The sequence below is a fragment of the Taeniopygia guttata genome, chromosome 2 (assembly GCF_048771995.1).
Source record: "Taeniopygia guttata chromosome 2, bTaeGut7.mat, whole genome shotgun sequence".
Classification (NCBI taxonomy): Eukaryota; Metazoa; Chordata; class Aves; order Passeriformes; family Estrildidae; genus Taeniopygia; species Taeniopygia guttata.
The window spans coordinates 11,781,703-11,808,752 of NC_133026.1; the positions used below are offsets into that span (position 1 = coordinate 11,781,703).

A 27,050-nucleotide genomic window follows, 5' to 3' on the forward strand; every position below is an offset into this window, starting at 1 on the left:
ATGATGAACTCTCACTTGGAATTCCATGCTCAGCTGAAGTCATCCTATCATGAAAATAGCCCATGACCATTAAAATTGCCCAGACCTGAAAAAGGAAAATAAGTGACATGAAGAGATTTTTGTATAAGGCTAGACAGAAACTACTCCAATTTTAGTTAGAAAGAGAAAACAAAGACATTACAATGAAATAAAAGTTAACATTTCTTAATGTTCTATTATTTACATAATTAACTAATGAAATACATTCCTAAGTACATGGAATTAAGAAATCAAATAGATTTCTAAAAGGATTTAAGGCAGGTCTTCCAGTACCACTATGAGCTATGTTTTGGAACTGCTGAACTCTCTAATGCAGCTACTTCTGGACTTCTAGTAGACATTAACTTGGATTAAAAAGCAAGCAAACAAACAAACAAAAACTTTTCTAGGAACTTTTTGTGTTTAGTGGAAAAGGGAAGAAGAACAGAAATAAAAATCAGAAAAATATAAAAATACAAAATTTTTGCTAGGAAGTAAATTTGTTGAATTACCTGAGCAGGTGTCAACCCTCAAGCTACATGTAAGCACACACCCTGTGTGAGACTTGATATTGACATTCACCCCTTCTTTGCTGAAACTTAAGGGGCTCCCCCATGGCATACAATTCACATTATCCATTCTGTTCAGGTTCTCTCATTACACTAAAGATGGCAGTATAGAAATCAGCTTGAATAAATATATTTACAAACAGCTGAATTCTTAGGAATTAGACCTAATGACAGAAAAATGAGAGAAGGCAGTTTGGGCCACTAAGGCTTTCCCCCAGGCAAGCCCTATCCCGTGCCACATCATTATTGTACAGAACACAGACAGGAATGTCTTTGTTTGAGCCCTGGCTTTTTTACTCTCTGGTCATCTGGCTCAAACCTGGGACAAACGACATGCAGAAAAATAGCAGACACCCTATATAAGGCATGCATCTCCTCTCACCATCCAGGCACAGAGGCTGCCTAAACCTCACCAAAGGGATCCCTTTGTGCATTATGCAGAACAAGCGCCTATGAAATCATTCATCTCACTTCACTGGGGTCACACTATTAGGAAAAAATATTCAGTTAGCGGGAAATGTCAAAACTGCTCCAGGCAAAACGAGCAACTGTAGAGGTATTCTCTCATCTCATCCTACTGATTTTCATGATGGGATAAATAACCCTCCACATGCGCTAATTTAGCACCCAGATGCCTCGATGTTTTTCATAACTAAATATTCTTCACAACCACTATTATTTCCCCTTTCCCATGTGCCTATTGGGTTTTTTTTTATTTTTCAAGCCCCTGCCTGTTTCATCTCTGATTCTTTCCTGTTACTTCAATTTCCAACACCCACTCACCCTACCTTTAACTTCCATCACATTCTTTGTTTCTTATCTATGCTGTCTTTCCATACACCTCCAGCTCTCCAAATTCCTTGGCCTAATCTGTGGTCCATACCTTCTTTCAATACCTCCTCACAAAGCACTACCTCTAAATATCTCCCTGCAAACAATGCCAGTAAACTGAAAGATGAACAAAAATTATGGAAAAACCCCAAAGTTTGAACAAGAAATATTATGCAGCCATTTTGCCTCTCCTCCATCCTGCCTGATCCCAAAATAGCCTTGTTCCCTGCTCCTGAGCATTTTCTTTTTTTGTAAGAAAAAAAAAAACAGTCAGAGCTTCAAGTTCTTCAAATACACTCCAGCTGCTTTGCTTTCCAGGGTACCACTAACATATTAACAAGTCAGTGAATACTTCATAGTGCTAATGATTTTTTACAAAATAATTTTTTAATGAACACAACTCTTGTATTCTCATGGTTTCCAATAAGGAGTTGTAGGATGCTTAGCAATGCAGGAACATTTTCAGGTTATGTTTTCTGATCAGTCTGAAACCATAAACTGCTCTGCTCTGAGCTGGTTCTGCATATAGTAGGATTAAGGCAAAGCAATTCATACTGCTCTACCTTTAATCTATATCAACAGGAGGGCCAATTTAGTTTGTCTAGGGCTGGTACTTAAAAAGCCTGATAGATGTAACCTGTGAGAGGCAAGAAAAATAAGAGCAAAGAGGATATTAAAAAAAAAAAGGGAAAAAGGAAAGAATATGTGAGAGAATTTCCAGGTTTGGAAGGAATACATTTGAAGGAATACAGGGATACATTTGAGTGATGTGATTATGCTGTATTTTGTCTCCAGACTCTAAAAGACTTTTTATATTTTTACATTAATAGACCAATGACCATTAATTGCTTCTGCTTGTAAATAATTTTTTTTGAAAAGTCTTATAATTTTTATTTATTATTTTAAACCATTTTCCTACTTGTCAGTGTGAAAACATCGCTTTGTCACTACAGAAAGAAATCACAAAAAATTAATTTTTTTACAGTTTGATTTATTAGAATACTTGCATCATTTTATTATGTTTTATTATGGAACTTTATTACTACTTGCATAGTAATCGTTAATTCTTATGCTTTAATTAAACCTTTGAAATTTTTAAAAAATTACATCAATTTTATATCCATATGTTAAACTTTATCTGGTTGCCATTTTTGCAGGTGGTTCGATGAAACATTTTTATAATGCTGCAACAAGGTGTTAGTTTGTTGTGTTATTCTTGCACAGAACAGCAGGCATTTGCTAGCAGCTCCATTTAATGGCATAGAGACAGAGTTTGCTACTTCATCTCTTCTTGCTGAGGCAGCTCTGAGTGATATGTCCTTACCAGCTAGATAATGACGACTTATTAGACCTGTGAAAATTAATGTTATTTGTCTGGAAGTAATAGAAAGACAAGCCCATGATTAAGTGCTCCACTTCCAAAATGCATCCTGTTGCATAGGAGAGGAACCTCTTTGCAGCTGCTTGGCAAATATTGTTAAATATGGGGAGTTTGCCAGGGCCTGAACACTAGAGCTTGCTTCTGTGGTAAAAGTACATACTGTGGGCAGATGTTCAGACCTGCACCCTCCCAGGTTATCAATGGGATGGCCCAGGAAGATAAAATATAAGTTGCTGTTGTCCTACTTATTGAGATTCAATGTCCTAAATCCTAATTTATTTCATAGGGGTTTTTGAGGGGGTTGTACCTTCATATGTTTTGTATAACTGTGATGAGTATTTCCTCCCACTTTTTGGAGTGTCAAAACTGTCAGCTGTAGAGAAGTCACTTCCTGATTCATCTCTGTAGCTCCTCCTGGTAGCCAGCATGGCCAGCTGAACCTGAGATCACACAGGTGATCCATGGGATACACATCACAATTTCAGCTCTAAAAAGAATACATTTCTACCATGCCATGGAAGCACAGAGATAATCTTGATTAGGAGGGGCCTCTTGATGCCATGTAATCTAACCACCTCCTCATAAAAGATTTAATCCTACCAGGTTTTCCTGTCACAATTAAATCTTGAGTGTTTCCATGGAAGGAGATTTACAGTTTCTCAGGGTAACTTCTTCCAGTGCTTGACCACCATCACTATAGATGAAAATGTTGTTTAATGCAATACTGGACACAGTGATCCATTAGCTACACAGAAACTGGAGTGAGTCCTTTGAAAATCCCCTTCTGAAGAACATAAGGTTTTATTTCAGACACCTGAAAGGTGGAATGCAGTTTATAAGTAATATCTATAAAATGCCACAAATGTTTTCTCCATTCAGCCTTTCTTTGAGCGAGTGGGAGTTGAATCCCAGTGGTGAAAACAGTATCTACTCCTAAGAAGCAATATTTATCAAATCATAAAATGGAGAAAGAGATTGTGGTTTTTTCATTCCTACTGATCTCAGATTGAATGTTGTAATTTTCTGTGGTGGGAACAACTAGAAGTCCCACAAGTAAGGCTTTGTCCATAAACCATGAAATAAATTTAAACTATTACAGAAAAAGATGGACACCTGTATCACAGTCCTTCCATCTCCAATTTACTCAGTCTCTTTTCATGTGCAACTCGAGCTGTTTTAAGGGTGAGCATTTTATTCACTTTGAGCAGGTCTGGGAAGTAACCACGCCTCGCTGCTCTTGGTGCTCTTCAGAGGCTGTAATTGCCTGCCTGGGTGCTTAGACATTTGGAGCAGAGTGTTCTACCCCACACTTCCCCAGCACTGAATGAGCTAAGTTGGTCTGACCCAAATTGCTACTCAGCAATTTATCTTTTTAGCACCTTCATAAGGGATCTATAATCTCTGACAGGAGATTGAATTAATTTACTGAAGTATGTGACCGTACTTAACAACCTTTCTAACTCACTCATTTTCTGGTTTGGAGTCAAGATTTACATAATTATTTCTATTTTTGAGCAGTCAGGATTGACACATTTCCCAAATGCCTAGGTTTAGCCATTTTTAACTTACACTTGCCCTAGCTGAAGTGTAGTCCTTCATTTCTGGCTTTTATGTACTTGACGGACTTTTGTTCTTTAGGGATTGCAAAATATAATTCTATCTAGATAGGCTAGTGGTCCATTGAGACCTTTAAATAACTATGCTCTGATTATATCAAACACATCTAGGGATCTTTAATACTCTTTTTGATCTAAGGCAATTTCAAGAATTACAAAAAATAACAGGTAACATAATTTAGAACTATTTTTTTCTCTAATTAAATGTGTCAGAAATATTAAAAATTTTCTCAGTTTGAAAAGTAGAAAGGGTATACTGCCTTTTTCATGATTTCTTTAACTTTTCCTTTTTAGATGGTACCTGAAGGGTGCAAGGAGATACAAAGGAGGTTGCCTTTCAAAAAGTGTGCATACACAGACACACTTTCTCTAAATGCTGTATCAGAATGCTGTTATTCATAGAATAACTATAATATAAATGCAGAGGGTTTAATATTAGGGATGAACTTTTAAAATGTAAGAGACTATGTATAAAAAACTCAATATAAACAAGACAGTCCACAGCAAGCCATTAATGTTTCATATTGAAGCACACAGAAATCTGATTTCTGTCACTGGCATCTGTTTCAGATCCTGTAGTCGCTTTGGGCAGTACTTGCAGCACTTCACATACTGGCAGACCACAACAGATCATGTGGGTCCAAGACAGCTGAAAAGCATGCAGGATTACATATTTTTCTGGTGTAGTTAAGTATTTAGTATTTTTTAGCAATGTCTCCTATTGCTGTACAAAAGGAAAAAAATATAGAAAATCTTGGCTTCTTTTCTTGGGTTTTTTTGGATTTAGTTTCTACCTAAAGCAGCTTCAACAGTTCCACTCTTCATTTAAGAAGTGCTTTCACCAGTGAACTTTATTTAAGCAAGTGAAAAAGGCAGTAATACCCAATCTCTAAGATGTCCTTCATCCTCCAATCCAAAAAGTACCACATTTTTCAAGAAACCCTGTTACCATTTTTCCAGTTTCCTGCAAGACTGAATTGTAACTGTTATACACAAGAAGACAGAATTGAGGTCCTAAAGATAACTGCAGATCAAATTTCTTACCTTCTGGTTAAATTCGGGAATTAATACTTTTTAGATATACTTGATTCTATGAAACAAATTTGCATCTATCTATTGTTATATTTATATACATCAATATATTTAGCCAGATACTATGTACGTTTATTTTCCTTTCACATTTCAGGAACAAAAATTCTAATAAGACAAATTACTCTGTAAAGCTCCTTTGCATGGGGGAACAGGTCCAGATGCCAGAAATCACTGGGGGGGAAATTAGCATTATGATGGTATGAGAGCACTTTAAATTGTTCTATTCTCCCAGGGTAGAAAAGGGAATTTAACACTCTTCTCACTTCCATTTTTTCTCAGTCTGAAACCCTTGCTGCTTAATTCTGTGGTAAATAATATTGTATGTTAAATTTAAAAATTAAATTTCAGGAAAAAAAATACCATCAAGAAACAAAAACCTGTGAACAGGGAGATAAATATGGTCTTCAGCCTTAGTGTTGGCTCTGCCTCTGCCATTGGCAGACAACGTGGATAATAGAAAAGGCAAGTAATGGAGAAGTCTGTAATACAAAACAAAACCATGTCATTATAGAGGACATTGGCAGAACATGGTTACACAATAAATTGGCAGTGTTCTTTCAGTTTGAATAAAGAATGAACACTTGTGCACTGTATTACGAAATTGATAAGTGCCTCCGAGCAAATAACTTCTTTACAGATCCATTCTGCCATCTGTGATGCTATGTAATTACCTCTAAGGATTTTTTTGACTAAGGTTTATGTTGCTAACATTCATAGAGTATTTGAAGTTCTTATCTGCCTCAAAATTTGGAGTTTTACTGAATGAAAAGCTAAAGAAGGGAGAGAGAGAACATCCAACAACTCCCAGTAAATAGGTTCTAAATGACATGTGGTATTTGTCATTGTGTCACATTTCTGAACTTACCAGGTAAACACAGAGCCATGATCTAATATTTTCATGTAATGGAAAGCTTGCCAATCTATTCTGTTTACCTCAATGCTAGTTCAAAGCCTATTGATGCACAGCATACAAATATGTCAGAAGTAGAAAGGATTTGCTTCATTTGCATGTATCATAGCAGTAGCGTAAATTTTTAAAGTGCATTTACTTTTTTTTTTTAATGTCTCAGAAAATGTCACAATAAAGGTTTAATTTGATTTAAAATATCTTTCCAGGAAGACTTGTTTCCACCCCTTTGTATTGATGCTAACCTTCTTCAGCTTCCTCCAGTGCCTGGGAAAGATGTCCTTGCTGATGCTGGCCCTGCTGTGCCCTTACCATTGACCAGAAGATACCCCTGACAGAAACCAGCGTGGCAGGAGTGCCACTGGGTGGCAGTTACCAGGCAGGACAGGAAAAGACATTTCCCTGAAGCTCTGGAATAGATATCATTACTGTAAATGTGAACATGGATGTCTCAAATTAAATGAGCCCAGGTTTGATTGCAAGAGTGGCCCTATTAAAATTACCCCCCTGGTGACCTGAGCAGAGTGAATCGTTGCTGTTCCATGTTGTCACCAAGCCAGGCCCTACAGACACCCCTTCATCCATCACCATGGAACAAAGGGCTCCAATGCCACTTGACAGATCTGATGACTCCACAGGATTGCAGAATGTGCTCTGAGACACGGGGGATCCTGGTCTTGGGCAGCAGCCCTCTAGACCACTGAATACTTCAGGTTAAGACCTTCAGTCTCTGTAAATTACAACTGGAATCTGATTCCTCGTTTGACAGAGATTAAGGCCTTCCTGGAGTTCTGATCTCCTGCACATTAATCCCCCTCCCCGCAAAAAAATCCCATCTTAAAACAAGTTTTAGTAAGAACTATTGAGAAAAATACAGTATATTCTTGCTACTTGACCAGAATCACTGACTTAGCTTCTACTGTAATATCTATGGGGTTTTTTTATATTCTCCAGGGAATAGGAGAATTAGTTCAGGCTTTATTTAGAGAAATTATCTATATTTTGGATGAAAGATTTTAAACATTAAATTTTAAAGGACTGTTTTTCTTAATCATTTTCAAAGAAATGAGGAAAGAAGAATAGAGAATGACAAGAATTTAATCAGAGAAAAAAGTGCACACAATGTGTGCTGTGCTAAAAAAAATTTAACTGCACATTCAAGTTTCCTGGAATTTACTGGAAAGAGCTCTTCTCTGCTCTGCTGTGTGATCCAGGGATGGAAAGACCAATCTCCTACTTGGCATTTTACTGGTAGGACCAAAAGTAGTCTTTAAACCCATATGCTCATCCCATCAGAACATGATGAGCCAATGTCTGGCCTACCTAGCACCTTTATTTTTCACTGTATGTGCAGAACACCTGTCCAAGTGAAAATGCCCACAGCTGAGACAGTAAGGCAGGAAAAGGCACACTGGGATCATGGGAGTAGGGCCATGGTGTCAATCAAGCTGTATAGAAGCCATGCTGAGAAAAGTGACAAAGGGCAAAGTGATTAATATATGTTTTTGGAACCAGGTTGGGTTCATGAAGGAAGCTGAGGCTGTTTAGGGCAAGGGAAAAAAAAAAAAACAACAACTTCAGCAACCAAGAAGTATGTTGGGAGAGTATAAAACTGAAAACTATAGTAAGCCACTCATGGATTTAACCTGGGCATGTGCTCCATATTGCCTTATACTAGTGCAGAACTTTATCCATGGGCAGGACAAATGTTGAAGACCACTGAGACACCTTCTGATCTTCTTTGGCACAATGGCCAGTAGGACAACTGCTTGGAGCAGCTTCCTCAGGTATTTCTTTCTGTTATCTTAGTTTATGGTGCACATTTTGCAACACTGTGTTTAAAAACCTCACTCTGGCTTTACTGGGTAGTCTTGATGCCTCCTTGTGAACTTTTTCCTTGATTTTCACTTTTCCCTCTCCTGCAGCTTTTCAAGATCAGCAGGAAGTATGTTGTCCTGGTTTGCATGAACTTTACACTTTGGTTCCCAGAAACTCTGTTTGTCTTTTATTAAATCCACAAGACATGCAATGATGTCAAAGTTTTATTTCCTAATGAGAGGAAGCCCCTTTATTCCTGTGCATATCTTCTTTTGAAACACTGGTGTGTTTCACCTTTGCATATTCTTATCTCAAAAAATATTATTGTACTGACAATTTCCTAATTTTCAGCATAGACAGATTTAACTAGAATTAGAGTTGTTGTTTTTTAAAAAAAATTTAACACCAATACTATATTTTTTTTCTATGACTAGAAAATGGGAAAGCTCTCACAGCCCATTAAACAAGCAGTTCAAGTCTCAAAGTACTAACTGAAGCACTTAGTCTAGAGGAGCAGTGGGTTTAATTTTCACTGATATACTAACAATCCTAAGGGTCTGGCAAAGCTTTTATTTAGGATTTTTTGTGAAATCTCAGATAGGCAGCTCATCACATTTAGGCTATTTTTTGTGGCGGTTTTTAGGTACTTGTAAAATAACTTCAGGGACAAGGAGCTGACTATTGTGCTTGAAGCAGTGTTGCTTTCCTTTAACCTGTAGTCAATCTGGGAATTAGCTTATTGCAAATTCTGCAAATGATAAGCAAGTTTTTGGGCTGTAAAGTGCTCTAACAATAAACAAGATGTAACCTCAGATCACTGCATTGGTCTTACCTCCCAGCTAGACCTCAGCAGCCATAACAGCAGACTGCTGAACTCAATATCAAAAAAAGATTTACAGTAGCTAAGAACTTGTTTCAGAATTTTACCGCTATATATTTTCAGTTAGTTCATATGGATTTAAAAATTTGCTGACAGACTTTTTTGAATCAAGGAATACGACATTTCATTATGCAGCTGCACATATGCTGGGTTTGGTTGGAACTGTCCAAAATATTTCAGAAGGTTTTTCCTGGTAAATCCTACTCACTTAACACACTATGATGTCTCTAATTCTTAGAACATCTGGGAAAACTAACTACATGGAGGCATGGCCAGAATCTTTTTAGACAAATGTTTATCATCTGCAATACATAAAAAAGCTTTCAGGGAGAGTATTTTATTCCAGGAAGGTAAGGCAGTAACAAAACCTCCACCACCCACACATAGAAAAAGACCTCAGCATTTTAGGATCTGAGTTAGGATTTGGAAACCTAAATAGCAATGGCCTGGCTATGTTGGGCAATTTGAACAGAAATCAAAAGGAGAGCTGCCAGCTGGCTTCTCTCTGTTCAGCTGTAGGCAGAATGATCTTGTCTTAGCTGTCACCAAAGACAGAAATAAGACCTTCCTGCACTTAATACACAAGTCCCCAGAGACTGAGCTCAAGAGATAAAATCAAGAGTCAAGTGGCAGTGCCCAAGCTCCTTGGTTTGGACGCATAAAAACATATACCAGACTTTGACCAGTGGGAGATGCAGACAGCTGGGCAGGGATTCCCCTGAATAAATTAATCAGGTACTTACTCCAGGGTGAGCTGGTACGTTATTGAGGCTCCACTGACAGCAGTTTCTCCTTTGACTATAATAGCTTTGACATGCAGTTCAAAGTTTGACATGTGTTTAGGGATGTTTACCTGAATCTGAGTCCTAATTTAGAATTCAAAAAACCAATGGCAGGGCCAGGACAGAGCTAAAGAAAACAGAGTTACTGCACTGCAGCTGAAGAAAATTAGAAAATCAAGGGTTTGGGGAAAGTAGACAAACAATCTCAACATTCTTCTGTTTAATCAAAATAAAAACACAACAGACAACTCTTCATCCTCTCCAAATCTGGTTGTTTTGACGTCCATAGGTGAAAGTTCAGTCACTGTACAGAAAAATGCATTCAGCAAAAAATGGAGGAGCACTCCACATGGTTGAGAAAAAGTAGCCTTTTTCATGTCTCAAAGGAATTATAAAACTTGTAATAACCTTACAGCAACTAGAAAATGAAAAGTGCACTCTCCAGGAAAAAGGAAAACCAGGGGTCCTGGGGATAAACTGGCATGATTAGTCAATTCTGCTATCTCTGAATATAGAAAATCAGGGTGGCTCTTCCTTTGTTTTCAGTGTAATACCTTACCTAAAAGGCAACATAATAATAATAACATTCTGTAAGGTAGCTATTAAGTAAGCTTTAACACATTTTATACAAGTTTATAGAAGAAAAAGAATGACAAAAATTAAAAATTATTACTTTTTTTGAAGGGTTTTGATTTTCAGTTGTTTTGGTTTAGGTTGTGTTTTGGGTTCTTTCATAGCATGGCATGCTGCTGAGATCCTATCTGTATCCTGGATAATTTTAACTTGGCTATGTGACAATTTCTGTACACAATATGCTCATGCTTTGCACAAATGACTATATAATGTTTCATTAAGGACTGTAAATACCCATCAACCTAATCATAGAAATGCTGTTTCAGTGATTTTAGGGCCATTTAATCTGGGCTATGATGGCAGGGATGAATAGCTTTATTCCATTAACAGTTGCCATTACAATTACACTGAGGTAAATATTTTTGTGGAAAAATTAAGCAGCCTTTCCTTTTGCCCTGACACATTTGAGTAATATAAGTATCCTTGTATGAAGAGTCTTTGCAAGCCATAGGAGTGGGTTCCTTTCTATATCAGCTTTCTGCTCTGCTCAAGACACTAAGATCTGCTCCAACCATGTTAGGCTAATTTTTGATCTTGTTTGCATCTCTGCTTGAATTTTTTGTGATGACCAAATTCTTTTTCCAAAATTATTCTCGGCAGTGGGATTTGTTCATTCTGGCATTGTTTTGTCAGAAACAAACTCATCTGGTTCTCACTCTTTGCTGAAGAATGGACTAACTGAGGCTGCATATAGGTTAATTATTCTGACACTTGAGATTTCTTATGTTTGCTGTTTCAATCATCTCCATCAACCACATTAAGCCATTGCTCATCATAAAAATACTTGTAGGAAACACACTGAAGCAGGAAGAGTGAGATTTTGCTTTCAAAAATTAATCAGACAAGGAGTGACTTCCAGTACATCATTAGAACATGTGGGGACAACAGAAAGGTGACAGGAGAAGGAAGCATTGTCAAAAGCTATAATTTATCCCTGGACATCTTTGGTCATGCTTTCTGCAAGCATAGTGTTCACTTGGGCTTTTAAGGAGCTTTTAATAATTTCAAAAAATAGATATATATTTAAATATTAATTTCAATCCTATAACAGTCCTGAAAATGGCCAGAAACTATGATTTCAGAGGATTAGTTTGAAAATGAGGAAAAAGGAGTCACTATCAGGGTACAGTATCATTGGAACAGGCTTTCTAGGGAGTTGTGAAATTTCTGTTCTTAGAAGCCCTCCCATCTTGCTAAAACAAACCTGTGACTGACCAGTCTGCTGTTGGCACAGTCCTACTTGAAAGGGCAGGCTGCACTAGGTCACTAGGTGATATCTGGAAGTTCCTTGTAAAAATTAGGACATATTCAAATTCTGTAACTCTGATGTAGCTCTTCGATTTTAATAGAACTGAAACACTGAACTTGATAATAAAGTGTTGGGTTTTAAATAATTTCAATAATAATCACAGTTATTAAAAAGTAGAGTTGGAAGAAACCTTCCCTTGAAACCATTCAACTGTGATTTACACACCCAGTACTGATGCTGTATACCTACAACACTCATGACCTACTTTTCTCCCAACTTTATCTTCTATAACTTTTCTTAAATCTCTGGTTCTCCTTTAAAGTGAAAAGAGCTTGGTGTTTCATGTGCCCTGCTTGCAGAAGAGGGAATAAGATATCTAATTAAGTGTTTAAACCAATGATATGACCATGTGCATAATTAAAAAAAGGAAAAAATCTCCTTGATTTGATATTCACCAAATTCATAGGGAGTTTTTATGTAGATTTCAATAGATAATGGATGTGGTTATGAATGTCTTGAGTATATACACAGCTAAAGATACCCTAAGGCTTAGTATTAGATATATGTTGGGTTAAAAATTCAAAGTGCTTTTTAAATAATTACTTTATAAAACTACAGTAATTATACTATACAGATAGGAAGATTTTAATGTCTACACAGAATGCTAACAATTAACTATATAGTGGCTAGCCATATAGGAAAAAGAAAGTTTTTGAAAATAAAATGCGTCTTAAGAATTTGCTATTGGGACTTAATCCTTTAAAGAATCCACGTTTAAAGATTTGTGACCATGAGAGGTACTACTGATGACTTTGGCTGCATTTTTAATAAAGATAAATCTGTATATGGTAGTGTAATCAAAGCAGAGGGATACAGCATATTGATCTTGCTTCGGAAAAGTTAATGGAGACAAGTAAAGCCAAGACTGAAAATGTCCGAGGGAGCAGTGGGGCAACTCTGTACCATATTAATAAGAAAACCCATCCACACCTTGGGTACACCAGGGAGGTGCTCCTACACATTGAGTGAAATCTCTTGGGAGGGTAATAAATCCTACACAACAAATTATATACTAACAGGTTTCTTAGGGGAATTGAAATAAATCCTCGCCACCGCTTAGCGCGTAATCTCCAGATCAGATTCCCATTCTTCTTTAGAGGAAAATAATATATTGCTTCTTATACTCTCTGCCAGACAAATGCTATATATCAAAGTTATGAACGTAGTTGAAATATTGATCCTGCGCCAAAGTGAAGCTAAAGGAAAGTTTAATATGTTCCCTATATTAGAAAAAAAAAGTAAAAATATACTAAAAATATAATTTCTGGTCAAGGGAAATCTAGATAAAAATGTAAATTAAAATAGGAAACAGAATACACCCCTAGAAACTTATTTTTATTCCTGCAAGCTGAAGAATGAAAGCTAAGAATTTGATTGTTTTACATAAACACCAATAACAAGAACTAAAGCATGGAGAAAAGATTGTTGCAGGGATAAAAAAATAGTGTAATACAAAAATGTGTTTACAATGTATTCCTTGAAAATTAGATAGAAGATTCCCATTAAATGACTGGCATAAACTAACATAAACAGGCAAAAAACCCACAAAAATCCCAAACTGGAGAGCAGTGCTGTGTTAAGAAAGTGAGCAGGTACAGGCAAGAATGATTTTTGACTGCAGAAAGGTTCTTAACTCATTCAGAGTGAAAGGTTTCCCTGTCAGAGGTATTACAGCAGCCATCCAACAAAATCTAGACCTCAGGCTCACTCTGTTGTGTTGTTTTTGGCTGGGATAGAGTTAATTTTCTTCACAGTAGCTGGTTTGGGGCTATACCCTGGATTTGTGAAGAGTGCTGATAACACAGGGATGTTTTGTTATTGCTGAGCAGGACTGACACAGAGTCAAGGCCTTTTCTGCCTCCAGCCCACCCCACCAGCGAGGACACTGAGGGGCACGAGAGGCTGGGAGGGGACACGCTGGGACAGCTGGCCCCAAGTGGCCCAAGGGATGTCCCACAGCATATGACACTGTGCTCAGCAGTAACAGCCCAGGGCAGAGGGAAGAAGGGGGGAGCATTCAGAGAAATAGGGTTTGTCTTGGCCTGTCCCCATCATGTGTGACATCCCAGCTGTCCTGGGGATGGCTGAACCCCTGTCTGTCCTGGGAAGTGGTGAATGAATTCTTCACTTTGCTTTGCTTCTGTCCATGGCTTTTGCTTTACCTACTGAACTATCTTTATCTCTACCCACAAGTTTTCTCACTCTTACTCTTCCAACTTTCTCCCCCATCACATCGAGGGAGAGAAGTTCCAGACAAGACTTGACTGTTTGGCTCTTTTGGCATTCTGGGTCAGAGATTTAAGTCAGGCTTTTGCCAGTGTTGTTCCCTGGATAAGGATAACAGAGGCAAACACGGTGATAAATTATCCTCATGCTTTCCATGCAGGTTTGCCCTTAATTTATTTCAAGTTTTTTCTTATGGTTTCTCTGCATAGCCTGTAAGTTTCTGTAGAAGGAGTGCTCTTGTCTTTGGTGATAGCCCTGAGCTAATGGGGAAGAGCAGAGGCATTGTAACCCTTACACTGTTACACACAAGGTATTTTCTGAGGGACAATTAAACTTATTCCTAGGTTTCAGGATAGAATAAAAAGTCTTAGAACTACTGAAAAACAAGCCAATAATATTCAGGAAAAAAAAAAAAAGCCTCTTGCCAGAATATTAAATACTACAGGATAAAAGTGCATGTTTTAAAGTTAAGTATTAACAGCTTTGAAAAACAAACAGCTATTTCTCCATCCCCCAGCAAAACCACTGTCAGCTGGTCTCCTCTGTGGGGTAACTGGAAACAAAAAGTTGTTGCAGTAACAGAGATGGCGCTTGGAAAAGGAGATTTTTCATCCATTGCTGCACAAAGTTTTTCACTTTAGAGAAAACAGCTGATCTGTTCTCATGCAAAAAATTATGCTGGAAATAAAGGACTTGCCTACAGCAGAAGAGAATTAAGAAACGGATTTCAAAGGGAGTAAATAAGATTCAGCACAGGTGAAGTAACCCTCTGTGGTCTCTCTTAGCACTTTGCTTACTAAAAAGAAAGGAAGTTTCTAAAGATGCTGAAGGGTAAAATGAAAGTAGGATAATCCCCTAATTGAGGGAAGGGAAGGGAAGGGAAGGGAAGGGAAGGGAAGGGAAGGGAAGGGAAGGGAAGGGAAGGGAAGGGAAGGGAAGGGAAGGGAAGGGAAGGGAAGGGAAGGGAAGGGAAGGGAAGGGAAGGGAAGGGAAGGGAAGGGAAGGGAAGGGAAGGGAAGGGAAGGGAAGGGAAGGGAAGGGAAGGGAAGGGAAGGGAAGGGAAGGGAAGGTCACAGTCCTTCAGGAAATTCAGAAAAAAAATGCTGCTCAGATGGTGTTTACTTTAGGATTTCCAGACAGGAAGTGACCACAGCCATGCAATTTGCAAACTTCTGTGTATGAATAAGACTTTGGGCTTTGGATTTAATCTGGCTAACACAAGCAGGATCTACAGAGCAAAGCGGGGCAGAAATTACCGCCAGACTCTGGATGTCTTGGTATCACTTCTTTAATTCTTCTGTGCTCTTCAGGAAGATGATTTAAGTTCATCCATGGAGGCTAAATATTATAAGATTTCTTGTAAATGAAGCATTTGCTAAGAAAATACATGAACAACAATGAAATGATTGTTAGGTGGTAGAACATACATTTCTATAATGTGAAAATAAATACAAATAGTTTTGTTACCTGCACCCTTTAGAGAGGCAGAGGTTTCAGACAGAATAACATTTTCTAATTTTAGTGTTTTACGGAAAGAGTAAACCTTGATAGTGATACAGGCTTTCTTCAGGTTATTTCAGTCCAGTTAACATGATTCCTAACTTCAAGTTAACTAAAAGGTGCTAGGGGTTCTGGTGTGATGCCCAGGTGTTTACGTAGCAAGTCAAGACCTCTGTCTCAGCTGTTACATGTCACCTTAACTTCACTAGTCCCAAAAATTGCAGTGAGGTTAGAGACAGACTTGGCCTTCTGCAGTGCTGGGGACGTAGCTCTCTTCATAGTGACTTACAGAAGTCCAGTTGAAGATTAATTCTCTTGTCTGCAGCTACTGTTTCCAGTGGGCAGGAAAAGGGTGACAGGCTAATCTCTTTAAGTCCCTTCCTGTGCCACTCTAATTCTCCTGACCTTTGGCAGACCAGCTATAAAAATAATTCACAAATACTTTTCATTTGGTTGGTTTACTTGAGGCTTTGGGTGGCTCTGTGTACTGTACTTTCTCTACTGTATTCATTCCCTACAGCATAGGTTTTTCAAAGGTTTGTTGATACCAACGTTCAAACCAGTCTTATGGACAATTATTGCAGGGTTACCTCATCTGAGAGGAGGCCCACTCCTCTTGGGCCTTAACTCCAAAGACCTCAGGTTCTGAGAGATCAATAAATTTGCAAAAATCAAATTTTCCCTCTTTTACTTCTCTCCTTAGCTGATCCTAACATATAAATAAGAATAAATTTCACTAGTTTTATTTTATTTCCATCTGGGTAAAGATTAAGATTTAGAATCACTCAGTTAATGAAAATATGTAGTAATAATCTACATCTGTATTTATTATAGTTTCATGCTATTCTTTAAAATGTTCTAGCATAATTCCAGGGTTTTTAGACCAAAGAAATTTGAAGTGGAAGAGAAGGCTGTTGGATTTTAGTAGAGCAATCGTGTATATAAGGGGGGCCATTGTGCACATTTGTGCTGTGTGTTTTTTACACCAGTAGGTAAGAAAATTGTGCTGCTGTTCACTTGCAATTCATTATTATCTATCCTCCTCCTGTCTCTTTAATTTCTGTTCCTTAGAGTCACTAATGAATCATGTTCATAACTCCTTCAGTGTCTCACTCAGCCATTTTCCCTAATGAAAAGAGAGAGAAATGACAGATTATCTGAATGCACATTAACCCTTTGTCATAGTTTAACTCTGGCCAGCACCACCCAGACATTTACTTGGAGGCGTGGGATGGGGGAGAGAAGAATAAAAGTGAGAAAACTTGTGGGTAAGGACAGTTTAAAAAAAGTAACGGTAAAGCAAAAGCCGTGCACACGAGCAAAGCAAACCAAGGAATTCATTCTCCACTTCTCATGGGAAGGAAGTTGTTTAGGCAGGAAAACAGGGCTCCATCACACATAGTGGTGACAAAAGCCATCATTCCAGACATCCTGCTCTTCTTCCTTCTGCCTGCAGCTGTTACTGATGAGCAGGCTGGGGTGGGATATCCTTTGGGCAGGTGGGGTCAGCTGTGTTCCCTCTCAAATCCTTGTGCACCCCCAGCCTCCTGGAAGTGGGGTGGGAAGCAGAGAAGGATTTGACTCTGTGTAAGCCCTGTTAAACACCCCTGTGTTATCAGCACTGTTTTCCCCACAAATCCAGAACACAGACTCAAACCAGTAGAGTGAATAAAATCAATTATATACTGAACAAAAATGTACATCCTTCCAAAGAGGTCCCTGATGCAACAGAGTTCAGTTGTTACAACAGTAGCACAAGTGAAAATTTTATACTTTTTAACAAAAATTACTCCATCGTGACTTAGAGAAGAACTAAAAAAGAAAAATCCTGGTGATGTAATCTGTACTGTCAGAATTAGAAGAAACTAACAAAAAAAAAAAAAGCTAAAATAATTGCCTCACTAGCCTTTGGATTGCTGTTGTGACTTATTCACTTCAGAATAGAGCTGAAAATGAGTCTCATAAGATTTCTAATTGGAAAAATAACGCTGGTGAGACTAAATACATTAGTCAACAATTTGTTATGGTCTGCCCTCTAATGGCTGCAAGCCTGAAATGGGCAGTAGGCAGGGAAATCGTGACTGTAACCTGCTAAAGTTGTGGGACTAAAGTTGTGGATGTACTTTTTGGGCTTTCCAATTCAAGCACAACAACTGCAGCAGTCGTGGAAGAGCTGGGCTTCAGAAAGACAAAAAATTGCTAAATTAGGAGCAGATGACTGTCAGTCTAAAGTTATTGACCATGGCAGTTCAAAGCAGAGTATCTTTGTTAAGTACTTGCATAAGCTCAGTTCCATAATATCCTTCTTCCTTGTGCAGAATTTTCTGCCTTTTTTGCAAACTGCATGTTCTTTGATCCAGTCCTAGATTTCAATAGTCTAGTTGAATGAGTGAAAACCTTTTAAGGTCTCTGGGTGCATCTGACTGCAGTTTGAAGGGCCTCTTGTCAGATACAAATTTCTGAGTTCTGAAAGGAACTGAAACAGCCTCAGGCTGCCCTGAAACTGGAATGTGTGTGTAAAAAGCTGTTGAATCATCACCTTTTGCCCTCCTTGACTCATCCCCCGAAGAAAGAAATGTTTAACCACAGAAAGAATCTAACCTAATGCATGGTTGTTTTTGATGTATCTTGTAAACCTAGAGGGAATGCTAAAATGAAAGCTTATGCTATCCTAATCAGAGAGAAGCCTATGAAAAATATCTATTGTCGTGTGCTAACTGCTTTAAATCATTCTTTCATGGTTTAGGAAAGAAAAGGTAGAAACTGTTAATGAGGATGAGTATCAGTGAACTGATGCATTTCCTATAGGTGGCCTTGTCAGAAAAAAATCATGAATTTCCTTAGGAGTTATATAATAAGTACAGGCTATGCCTTTTACACTGGCTCACTTAGGCTGAAATTGTGTATTATTGGCTATGAAAATTGCATGGTTTTGGATTTTTAATGCATACACCATTATATGGTGAAAACTCATCTCCACATGCATGTTTGCAAATAGGATCTAGACAATTGCTGCTACCTCTGAATCCTTTTATTCTCAGTCACCCATTTAACTGAAAATTGCTTAGAAATCTTGGTGTTCACGTAGGAGGTAGACAGTCATGTAATATAGTAACACTCTCACAGCTACAGGCTCTATTATGCATTGGCAGTAGGAAGACACACACTTTTACAAGTATCTCTCCTTTACACAAAATTTATGGTTCTGGTATACTTATGGCATTAGACAGATCTAAACTGGATTGTATGTCCCTGGCAATTATGTTTTTCTCTGTTCGTCATCTATAAAAGAGAGGTAAAATAAAATATAAATCTGCCTAACACATTTTGTGGATAAATGAATATTAATTGGGATATTACTATGCAAACCAGCATCAGAGAAATTTTATAGCCAAAAGGGAGTATGGTGATTATAGACTAAGCTTGACAGAGGTCATTGGATTTTTATTATTTAATTCCTCCTTTCAGTTCTTTGATTCTGTTTGAATCAGAGGAAACGCTTTAGACAAATATTCAGATTTTATTTCAAAGTCCTCAGTGAGGCTCTGCTATCATCCACGATGAGTTGCTGCCACCAATAGCTAATTAATCTGCTGCACAGTTTGTAATTTCTTTCTTGCATTAGTTCAAAGTATTTATAAACTGGGCTTTTGTTACCCTTAAAATTCTCTGTCATTTATTGAACAGGACAGCTTCAGGAACTTGCCATAAGGGATGTTTTCTGTTCCTCTGTCCAATCTCAAGGCTCTTCTGTGCAACATCAGAACTAAAACTGTTCTCTACTCCTGTTCTGGGTTCCTTATGTAACGACCACACCTCTACCACTGTATCAGACCTGGAATTTACATTAGATTGGCTAAATCCCAGAGTCCCTAAATCCTTTGTTAGAATCACAAATTTTCAGGAAGGAGTAATCCATTCAGAGATTATGAACTCCATTTACTGCTTTAATACAACATTATATTTGCATATAATGAAATGTGTATGATTTGTTTATGTTCTCTATCAAGTGAATAAACATCTCTGTTATTTGCCATTTAATCTATTTTTGTGCCAGTTACAGTTGCTTCTCGTGAGAACTTGATGTTTTTTTACACATCAGAGTTTAAAAAATACATGCTTAATGACAAAAAGAAGTAGGTAAAAAAAAATTAAACTACAAATTGCAAAACCACACCATTGTGATAACTCTCTATTGTTTGACTAATTAATCTATGTGGTTTACAAATAGCCTGTGTAGATCTGGTACTCTCCAGGTTTCTTTGCACAGCACAATATTCAAAGCCATGTGGAAGCCTGACAGTATCCTATATACCAAGCTCAGATCTTTCCAAAAGTTTCTTTTTAGTGAGATCTGCTTTCCATAGACAGATTTAGATTGGCTCCAGTTGCACTGAAGCACTGCAAAGATGACTACAAAGCATTGTTACATGATTCTCTATTCAAGATTGCTGGTTGATGGTAGTGGTGGTGGTATTTCACTATTGATATATATAACCACTATCAATATCTGATTTCGTAAATATGAAAATGTGGTTTCTATTCATGACCTCACGTGAAACTGTGAAATTTACTTTTTTTCATACAAGCATAGACACAGTCTAAAGCTGGAAATTGACAGTGAATAAGATATATATTGTAAATGCAGGTGAACTCAATGGGAAGAAATTATGATGTCTGACTCAATTCAGAAGGCTGAATTATTTCTTTATTATAACTATGCTAAAATACATTAATATACTATATAAAAGGAGGATACTAAAACTACATACTACTTTCTCTGACTCTGTCTCTAACTCTACCACAACTCATGACCCTGTTCTCGAGACTCCAGCCCCAGGTGGGTTGGATTGGCCATCGCTCAAACAATCCTCACCAAAATCCAATCAAGCACTCACTCCAGGTAAACAATTCTCCAAACACATTCCACATAGGAAAAACAAGGAGCAGAAATAGAAATTGTTTTCTCTTTCATTTCTCTCTGTGCACCTCTATGAAAAATCCTGAGAGGGAGAGAAATGTGCTTGCCACAGATATAAACACAACCAAAATTTAGTGGTTTTAATGTAAACTAAGCATCTGAAATACTTGCATCTGCAATGCAAAGCCTGACAAGGTGAGAAAAGCTCTCTGCATAACGCTATCACTCCATATTCCCAATTCCTAACTGAAATGCTGAACCAGATTTTTAGATGCTGAAATTTGGTGCAACTCCACTAAAGCCATCCAATTTAAGACAAAAGTGCTAACTCAAACACAATAAATAACTTCTTCTGCTTGTAATGCAGACTTTATAATAGTCGGAAACAGATCTGAGAATATGGAGTTGGGAAATAACAGCAACCTTCCCCGTGAAGAAAAGTAAATAATGTCCTCATGTTCTGTAGTCAAGGATACAGAAGAATATAAGATAAAGAAAAATTAAGATGAATTCATGTTTCAGATAAAGTAGAGTAGTTCTTAAGTAGTTTGGAAGGAAAACAGGTTAAAAAACAAAAAAAAAGAGGATAGATGTAGATAAGCATACAGTCAAGTTTTTTAAATTTTTTATTAAAGAAGAGCAACAATAAATTCCAAATAAAATCACATGTTTTTCAAATGATTAAAACTTTCCTTTTCCTTGGTGTAACAAGAGTTCCTGCTCCAAACACTTGAGTGCTCCTGCATGAACACTGAACTGCAGAGACTTGTCCTTCTTGCTTTTCTGTTTGCCTTTGGCCCTTGGTGATCGATCTTAATAAGAGAGTTTTGAGTGTATTGCTCCCTTTGCACCTTTTCCTTCTTCTCCACACCTACTTTATGATCTGGTAGTGAGGGTATTTTTTATAAAGTGGTAAACAGAAGTCTGATCCATCTCAGTATGAAAAGGAAATTGAGTTGAGGTCTAAAATAGCCCAGGCAAGTGCAAAAGCTATTAAGCCAAAGACAGGCAGCAAAAGCTTCTCCAGCAAACTTTTTCCCTCTTTTTTTAAAGCAAGTTACCTGAGTTTGAACTTGGCAGGCTTCCCAGCATGGATTAGGGGTAGGAGGAATGAAAAGAAGTACCAAATATTCAGTCTTGAACGAAGTATCTCTGCTTGAAAGGCAGGTTGAAGCTTGACGCGCATTTCCCATGGATTACTTTAAGAAACCTTTGTTCACCATCTAGGTTTTCCAGCTTGTTTTTGATTCTTCTTTTCCCTTTCCTCTGCCTCTGAAGGGGTGGGTAAGTATCTCAGATGTTCTGAGTCAACTTGCCAGGGCTGAATTTTTGGGTGTTGAGATTAGTAAACTTTAGGGTTCTAAAGATTGTGATGATTTTCCTTTGGTCTGAAATAACATCTGCATCTGACATTTAGGTGTTTAAACCATTTGAATTAATATTTATGAACTAAAATCTCTGGGTTTAAAGGGATTCCTAAAAAAAAAAAAAAATCTATGAATAAATTTGCTTTGTAACTTTGTTTTCTTCTAAAACATTTTTTCCATGATAGAGTTCAAAGTTGTTAGAGCAGCAAAATGAGCAATATTCTTCCACTGCTTGAGATCTGGCTCACTGGCTCTGCAAGTAGCAGGCCTGATGGAATCAACTTCTGCCACATGCTGTTGCTTTATCAATACAGGATAAAGGAAATAATTTCTACAGAGCCTCAGATGTTCTCAAACTATTTGTTTTACAGTCAATGTCAAAATAATTATTTTCTTAAAAGTCTTTAGTGACATCATTCATGTATGGAGAAAGTGATTACAGTTGAGACAGAGTCCTTTGGAAAAATATCAAGGAGAATTTCTTCCAGTATAATGCATTGCCTAATATGGCAGCTACTCAAATGTCATTAAAGCTGGTTCTGTCTCCTGCAGAGGTTTTTACAGAACTATGGCATGGCCAATGGTTACAAGAAAAGCAGCTGACAAAACTATTTAACTACAATACACTGTGTAGCTACTGGAACTGCCATTAAATGTTCACAATATTTCTTTGTCAACACTACAGCTCTTTTTTTTTTTTTTTTTGCCTGGGACTTTTTTTCTGCCTGATGATCTTACTGAATTGCAGAACTTCCATATTTGCTCATATATTTAAAATGGCCAGTCTGGATTTTTTGAGTATAAATGTTCTATGGTACAGGGGAAATTCTGTGGAATTGAATTTTTTAGTATTGCTGCAAAAGAAACAGTCAACAATTCATGCATATATATTACATAGGGGCAAAGAATAGAAAACTATCAATTTTTTTTTTGTTTAATCTCTTCTTTCTAGTTGAATCATAGGCCCTTTAAAAGGCAATAGCAAGATTTCAATATGGTTAACTTTGGGCTACTCTTAAAAGGCATAGAATATTACAGTTGGAAATAATTAGAAAATTATTTAAAAAATAAACAAAACCAAAAAAAAACTCCTTCCTTTATTAACAAGAAGCAAAAAGTGGGTTCCTTTCATGCAAGTGTAGTCTTCCTGCGTATTTTCTAGTGACTCTTAGGAGATCCTTGTAAGCCTGCATGAATCTGGACTTCTCTGTGGGGGACATTTTCCCTGGAAACTTGAGGAGAATATCAAAGAACAGTGTGCAGAAAATTAAAAATTCTTAGGGACGTACATTATTCAACAACCCCTTGTATTCATGTAAGAGATTTTTTTCCTGAAAACATATGTAAAGGACAAGAACAGAGCTGGATGGGGACTTGTGGACCTCTCTAGGAACCACTTAGCCTCAAATCTTAGTAAAGCATTTGTCCTCCTGGGAATGTTTGACAACTATTTCAAGGACAGATATCCAAATTGTACAGTCCCACTATTCATGTGAAACTGATGCTGCTTTTACCTCAGAGTAGAAAGGACACATTACAGGACATTCTTTTTCTTAAAGTGAGAGGGAATTAAATAGACAAAGCTGGACAAGAAGTAGGTTTGTTTGGTTTTTTTCACATTCTTTGGGGTTTTTTTCAAGGTGTCCTGGTTCTGTCCAGGGCAGAGTCAATTTTGCAGTATCCAGTACCCAGAGGTCATTCCACATCACCTCATGCCATAGCCAGGGATGGGGTAAGGGGTCCCTTCCATGCAGGCAGTGGGAAGGGAGCAGGTAGGGGTAAAGTTGTGTCCCACGTGGTGGGTGTGGATTGTTTGCCTCTCTTGTACACTCTGTTATCAATATTGCTGCTGTTCCTTTCTTGTGAGTTTGTGGGCCCCAGGTTGGGCAGCTCCCTGGGGGCTCCCCTGGCAGGGGAGACCCTCCTGGAGCAGTTCTGTGTCAGGAATGAGACACACACTGGACTTTTTCGTCTTCAGCTTCTGTTTATTGTTATCTTATCAAAACTTCAGCACACTTCTGCACCAGACTCTACATGCAGGAAAAACAGCACAAAAAAGGGCTAACAATCTCTTGTTACAAGGCCTTTTAAGTCTAATCAAAAACTAAACTACCCAATTAAGAAGTGACACCTAGATTATTTTCCTTTCTAACCCAATAACTGACCCCTAAAGACCCGCAATGCAGATTTTTCTACCCAGTTACAAGATACCACTTAAACCCAAGAAGAGGAAGAAGAAAGAAGAAGAAAGGAACTCAAGACAACACCCTGTGCCCTCCATCTGGTATCCATCTATAACATACTAAAAATCCTAAAACCTAAATTTCTCACCCATGTGACATACTGCACTACTCTCTACAATCTCTACAATCTATTTCACACTTTTGTGGTTTCTAGTTTACCTTGAAGCTTTGGAAGTTTTCTCCATGAATGAGGGTCAAAGTCAGTGCTCCCCTGGGGGTCAGGACACCCCAGAGCAGACAGAGAAATATTCCTAGTGCCCTGGGTTTCCACACTTTCTTATCTCACTGCTGTTCCCAGTAAATTGCTCTTATCTCTACCTGTGCCTTTCATGCCCCTACTTCTCCTCTCCAGCCTGCCCCAGGGGAAGGGGGCACTGAGCCCCTGGTTTGGAGTGCTTCAGTGGAAGTACTAAATTGGGGAATACCTAAACCATGAATCATGTTTCGTTAAGAAGGATTTTTGAATAATTATAGACTACATGAGAATTTGGGAACTTTTGCAGAAGTGTTTAACTCTCCAATGATGGTGGACTGGAATTTAAATTACCCAGGCACTTGTTGAGAGGCACTAACTAACCTGCAGAGAATTTGTCTCTCAACCATATTAATATCCAAGGCCATGGGCATCAGCTTGAGATTGACTTTAACACCAGCATGGTCCATGTTTAGAAAAAGCACTTTTTACTCCCTTGGGATTTTTATGTGATATTTTACATGAATTTTACTGGAAAGCATAAAGATTTTTAAATGAAAACATAATTTCTGTGTATTACAGATGCATCTAAGGCCTCTTCCCTTGCCACTCTAAAATACAATTTTGGTTTCATCACAAGATTTTAGACCTTTAGTCTGCAAAAGACTGAAGGCCTTCCTTGACCTTACAGAAAGCAAATTTTCCTTTCCTAATTTAATGCCATTATTTCTTCAATTTTTTGTGTTCACAATTTAGGGCATTTTTATATTATAATATGTGGTAATATTGAAAACAAAACTCCAATTCAAATCTAAATAATTAGTTACTATATAACATAGATATATTGCAATACAGAATCCATAGAAGCCTGAAGTAGAGCAAAAGGCAGAATGTTGTCTGTTTCATTCCCAAGAAGACAAAAATTTGATTTTTGTAGAAATAAAGACCTGAGGATGTAAATGAGAAATACTTTACAAAAAATAATAAATTAATCGATTTCTCCCCCCTCAAGTACTAGAAGTTTTATGCACTTTCAGTTCTCTTTAATCTGTAGTGGGTTTTGGCTCTCATTGTTGGTCATTGCTTTTACCTTGATTTACAAGTGGCCCCTGGGAATTCTTTGAGTAGGCTTCATTAGCTGCACTTCATTAATTAACTACTGAACTCTAGATATTGTTGCCACAAAGTACTGGTGTAAGAACCCATGAATGAGCTACTGAAGGAGATGAACTTGAAGTCAACAACTTGGTGGTTTGGTTGTTTCAACAGTGTCACATGGGACAGGATTTTATCATTCAGCAGGCTCCTCTCCCACTTTGGAATATTCCCAAGGTCTGTTATAAGGCTGCCCCACCTCACGTTTCCATCAATAAATTGCACTGAATATAGCAGACAACCAGGCTTAAAAGAGAGCCTCAGAGGATATCACTACTCACTACCAGCATCAGGAGCACTATTTTTAGACTGTCCGTCACAATGACAAATCATATCTCCCCAGACTCTCTTCTCTACTGCATTTTTATATCCCTTCCTTTTCCATGTAATTCATAAATCCTTACTTTCTGGTAAGTCTTTTATGTGACACTTCATCAAGTGCCATTTTATGAGTCTGATAGTATAACACATATCTTTTACTCCCTTCTATTTTGTATGTCTGTGACAGGAGAAGATTATTTTACTTATTTATTTATTTATTTATTTATTTATTTTCAAAAACAAGCCAAACAGTCTGGGAAAAGAAAAATCCTGAAAGGAAGTACTAGTCTGAAAAGACAAATATCTAACTGAGCAAAGTGTGAAGGAAGAGATATAGACAGCCTTAAAAAACCAAAAAAAGCCTATGGAAGGAAAAGCCTACCTAGAAGGAAAAAAGAAATCACTAATTAAAACAATCCGAGAAAGCTTCTGTCTTGCTAATACTGAGCTAATTTAAGATTTTTTTCTACTTCATCTGATCTTTTTTCTCTGTGGGAAGCAATAAAAAAGTTTTAGGATCATTCAATTTGATCATAACAAATAGGGTTGCTTGAAAGAGGAAGGCAATTAAACAGACATGCTTGTTTATATTAATATAACTGTCCTCCTTGTCAAATAATCTTAGTTAAGTCAGCTAAATGATTTCGCAGCTGAGTATTGGCCCTTTGAAAAAGAATGGAGACAGCCTGCTTCCCAATATTAATGAATCTCACAATCAATACCTTTGGCTGAAGCCAGGCAAATTGCCAGCAGGCAGTGCACACATTGCTCTGCCTTCTCCCAGGAATGTCTCCAGCCTGTGCCATGCCAGGTTCCCAGCTTTGGAGGCTGCTGAGCTGACCACAGGAACATCCTGGGCTGCTGCAGGAGCAGCAGAGCCGCTGGGTGGCAAAGGGCCGGGAGGATTTTGCTGCTGCCGTGCAGAAATGCACCAAGCCAAGGCAAGGAAAAGCTGTGTGGCAGGTAAGAAATGCAAGGGAAGGTGAAGTGACTGCAAGCTGACTCTGCAGGGTACTTATGTTTACTTTTCCTGTGCTGCTACACTCACTTCAGAACAGGGACAATGCAATCCAGCAGCTTTGGGAAGGAGAGGTTGTGTCAGGGAGCAGGAGTTCACACTCTCATCACCCACTCTGGGTCCTGAGTCTTAGAATCCAAAAGTACCAGGCATTTAAGTCTTTCCATGTGCCTGCCTGGTTTAATTTTAATTCCAGCCAGCAGCTCAGTAGTACAGAGCTGCTGGCTCACATGTTCATCAGTGGGATGGGGAGGAGAATCAGACAAGGAA

The 27,050-nt window shown here is 37.9% G+C and overlaps 1 long non-coding RNA gene across 1 annotated transcript in view; it reads left to right on the forward strand.

Annotated features, from left to right (window-relative positions):
- The window catches only part of LOC140682581 (uncharacterized), a 44,418-nt gene that overhangs the window by 11,524 nt on the left and 5,844 nt on the right, over positions 1 to 27,050 (forward strand). Inside the window, exon 2 of the long non-coding RNA XR_012054432.1 lies at positions 26,547 to 26,725. This is a non-coding gene — a long non-coding RNA (uncharacterized lncRNA). The remainder of the gene's footprint in view (positions 1 to 26,546; positions 26,726 to 27,050) is intronic.